We start from the raw sequence: 4,878 nt of genomic DNA, 5'->3' as shown, positions 1-4,878 counted from the left end.
TCTTCCTCCTCTGTTTCCTCCTCCCCTTCTGCTTCCTCCTCCTCTCTGCTTCCTCCTCCCCTCTGCTTCCTCCTCCTCTGCTTCCTCCTCCTCTGCTTCCTCCTCCTCCCCTGCCTCATCCGCTCCCTCCTCCCCTGTCATATTCTCCCCCTCCTTCCTGCCTAATTTTCCCCCTCCCCTGCCTCCTTCTCTCTCCTCTTAAACCCCTCTTCTTTCGCTCTTTCTCCTCCTCCCTTCTTCTCCCTTTTTCTTTGCCCCTCCTCCTTCACTTGCTTCCCCATCTTCCTGCACTTCCCCCACTCTTCTCATCTTCCTGTTTGTTGCTGTTGTTGTTGTTCTTCATCTTCTTCAACTCTTCCTTCTCCCTTCCCCCTCTCTCTTCTCCGTCTTCAATTCGAGTCACATCCATGATGCACAATAAGAATATAAATTGATCCGTCAATTGACTGGCATTTTATTTTATCGATCCGAAGGGATGGAAAATAAAATTGTTCTGAAAGAGAAGATTGAAAGTAAAAGACCGTAACTAAATTAAATACTGCAAACCATTTTACCCGACGCACTTACAGTTCTGCCAATTCACTGCATTTTCAAAACCAAATGTCTATTTTGCAGAGCCATTGTCGATATATAAATTGTCCACCAGTAGGCAAAAATACGACACTTTGCCGAATTGGGTTGTTAAAAAATAAATGGAAATTAAGAAAAGATATAAGATGAAGACTCTAAAAAAACTGTAGCATATAAATCCACACAAGGAAGATAGATGGTCGTTAAACCAGATAGTTTTAAACCAGGAAGTGCCTCGTGAAAATTTAAAACAAAATACATTTTATAATTGTGTTTTAGATTATCTTACGCAGCAGATAAATTAAACAACGTGACAGTGTGACAAGCTTGTACATATATAACCCTCGTTTGTTAAGAGAAACGTTAAATTGTTAACTATAGATGATTACAAAGGACCAATTATTTTCAAGAAGACGCACATGCGCATGCGTACGAATAAGGTTACACATTAATAGTTTTTGTTTTACTTTTATTAAAAAAAAAAAACAGCATGATTTTTATACTTAAAAATAGAACACAAACATTTAAAATTTGTTGTGACATGCCATCCAGACATAACTGCCTTTTGTATCCAAAACATGCTGCTTGTTTTGCTTGTCATTTCAAGATACTGTTCCGCTGTAAAAAGATTTTGTTGCTTCCAACAATTATGTAAACCAACACGACGTTTCTGAACCCCAAAAAATCATCAAGCATCAGATATAGGTTATAAATATGTTTATGCGTGGCCTCTCATTCCATCCATCATATGGCACTATAAAGTAAAGATTGTATCACTTGTCATCACTTGGACTATTTTCGTGTTAAGTGCATTTTTGTTGTTATACGCGCAAAATGGAATCTTGCTCAATGGTTGATGTTAATATTGGTTATTTTCTTTATGTAAAAGCAAATTCTGTACATATAGTAAACTCCGGAGATGGCTGTCGTTTAAATTTAAGATAGCCATATTTGGACAACCAGTAGAGCATTGCGCTACTTTTAAGGACTGCTCACTACTGTGGGTTTAAAAAAATTTTTTTTGACATTTGTTACTTTAAAGTTTTAATTTCTAAAGATTAAAATCCTATTGAAAATCACATTAAATTATCAATTATGTAAATTTTTGTCGACCAACAGGCAATCTTTATACATACCGTAATTGATGGCATATAAGACGTGCTTCAATTGCAAAACAATGTTTCAAAAAAACAGCCCTGGTCCTATAGGTGAAGTTAAACCTCTCGTAAGCTAAATTTGTCAGAGTAGTAAGACACTGATCCGACCAAATATATTATTACTATTATTGAGTGAGAGAGCAGTGCATGCCATCAAAGTGACACTGGAGTAAAATATACGAAGCCCAATATACCCATCATGACTACCCGTCTGATAAGGGCACACCAGGCACATGCATCACAACCATATGTGCGCGACATGGTGATCTCATATCAAGATAAACAGCGCATGACCTCGCAGGTGGGGCCCAGTTAGAATTTTCTTCAGGTCAAGTAGCCCATTCTGCTCAAAAGGTCCCTGAATAAGGTTTGTTTAACGATGTTGAGCAAAACACCCATGTTTCCAAAGGCGAATTATTCAAACTCCAAATGTTTCCTCCCCCACTACTTCTGCTCGTGATCAGAGATGCACATATCATCAGCCACCAAGGGACATGCTCAACTGGTTAAGGTCAAACAACTGATAAGCAAATCTGTGGTATTAAGCAGAATATTTGCTGTAGCCCATCATTTTATACCAAGACAAAACAATGTACATGATAACACTTCCAATCAATTAAGATCAAAAGCCATGAGAGCCACTGCCTGGTCCTGCATCCAGGCAATTATTATTATTATTATTATTGTTCAGTAGTTTTATTTTTATAACGTGCTTTCACTTCACTGCCGAGCGCAGCTCTGTGTGCCTTGGGTATGTGCTGTGGTTTGCTGTGATGCTCTTATGGTTACTATATTGAAAGTGTTTTGCGTAAGATGTGTGCAGTGCCCAGTAGTGCAATTTTCTGTATGTTATATATATTTGTAAGTCCTGGTGTTTTTGTTATGTATTTGTCTGAATATTTTTTTTTTATACCTAAGGCACCTACTATGATAGAAATTGTTTCTGTTTTTAGACTCCACATTCGAGTTACCTCTATTTTCAGGTCTTTGTATTTTGAAAGTTTCTCCATTTCTTTTAGGGAAACGTTGTCATCTGCTGGTATTGATACATCAATTAGAAAGCATTTTTTTCCTTCATGATCTTTGACAACTATATCTGGTCTATTGGCCTTAATTTCTCTATCTGTGTGTATTGGCATATCCCAGAGCATGGTTGCTTTCTCGTTTTCTATTACCTTTTCTGGCGCGTGCCTATACCATCTTTTTTCTGTTGCTATTCCATAGTGTTGGCATAGCTTCCAGTGTATATAGGTCCCAGCTCTGTCGTGTCTGTGAATGTATTCCTTCTTAGCCAGGACTGGGCAGCCAGGGATAATATGATTTATTGTTTCTTGTCCATCTCCAAATATTCTGAAGTTACTTGTTATATTATTATTATTATTATTATCAATATTGTTATTGTAGTAGTAGTAGTAGTAGTAGTAGTAGTAGTAGTAGTAGTAGTAGTAGTAGTAGTGTCGCAGCACCAGTAGCAACAGTAGCAGCAGTAGTAGCAACAGTAGCAGCAGTAGCAGCAGCAGCAGCAGCAGTAGTAGTAGTAGTAGTAGTAGTAGTAGTAGTAGCAGCACCAGTAGCAGCAATAGCAGCAGTAGCAGTAGTAGCAACAGTAGCAGCAGTAGCAGCAGCAGCAGCAGCAGCAGCAGCAGTAGTAGTAGTAGTAGTAGTAGTAGTAGTAGCAGCACCAGTAGCAACAGTAGCAGCAGTAGCAGTAGTAGCAACAGTAGCAGCAGCAACAGCAGCAGCAGCAGCAGCAGTAGTAGTAGTAGTAGTAGTAGTAGTAGTAGTAGTAGTAGTAGTAGTAGTAGTAGCAGCAGCAGCAGCTATATTTTTGTTAACGTTATAACTCTCGTCATAGTTAATATGGTTAATGTGATATAACCACCGCTATTACTATTATCTGTAGTAATAGCAGCTGTAGTATTAGTATTATTGGAAGTGGTAGTTATAGTAGAAGTATTATTATTATTATTAATAGTACTATTGTTAGGATTAGAAATTGTATTGATATTATTACCATTATTATTGTTATCTCAGGGATAAAAATGATTATATATATTATTAAGTTTTTGATAATTTAAGAAAGATATAATGTCACTTATGTTAGACATTGCAGAATAAGAGAATTTTATAGTGTTTATTGAAAATTGTGTGGTATTTATTATTAGACGGTGTTTTTCTAATAGCTGAAAGACAGAAAAAGGTATTTTAGTAAATACCCGACTACTAAATGGAGCATTATACTATATGACTTTTCTGTGAAATGATGTATTAGATTTCTAACATTTATTATCTTTATTAACTGCACATTTATTAGTAAGGTTATTATAATCATTATTAGTATCATTAGAGTTGTATTCATTATCATTAAATCCATTATTGCAGTACTTATTATTATGTGATTTATGAAATTGCTCATAATTATTTTGTTTATTTAAAAACTTTACGATATTCAGTGTTAATGGAATCATTTTTAAAATTATCAATTAGTTTATCATTTGTAGTACCTAATTATTGTTTATCGTTTGCATTATTGATATACTCTATTGTAAACTTTATATTCAGGTCTAGAAAGAGCTGAAGTATAGTAGCTACTACGACAGGAAAAATATCTTTGTTCCTTGAAATTTTAGAAATACGATGTGAAATGTCATTTATAATTGAATTTATTATTGCACGTGGATGATTTGATATTTAGTATATGTATTGTTAATACAACCATGAGTCTCTCATCCCTCGCTCTCTCACCCCTCGCTCTCTCACCCCTCTCTCTCTCACCCATCTCTCTCACCCCACTTTCTCTCACCCTCTCTCTCTCTCTCTCTCTCTCTGTATATGTGTGTGTATGTGTATGCATATGTGCATGTGTATGTGTACATATATATATTCATTTATTCATTTGTTTCTGTCATTTGACTGCGGCCGTGCTGGAGCACCGCCTTTAGTCGAACAAATTGACTCCAGGACTTATTCATTGTAAGCCTAGAACTTATTCTGTTGGTCTCCTTTCCGAACCGCTAAGTTACGGGGGCGTAAACAGACGCGTGCGCACACACACACACACACACACACACACACACACACACACACACACACACACACACACACACACGCACATATGCATGTGTCTTGGTGTCTGTGTTTATCCTCCACC

This window comes from Octopus bimaculoides, chromosome 17 (assembly GCF_001194135.2).
Source record: "Octopus bimaculoides isolate UCB-OBI-ISO-001 chromosome 17, ASM119413v2, whole genome shotgun sequence".
Taxonomy (NCBI): domain Eukaryota; kingdom Metazoa; phylum Mollusca; class Cephalopoda; order Octopoda; family Octopodidae; genus Octopus; species Octopus bimaculoides.
Note: the sequence above shows the minus strand (reverse complement) of the source record.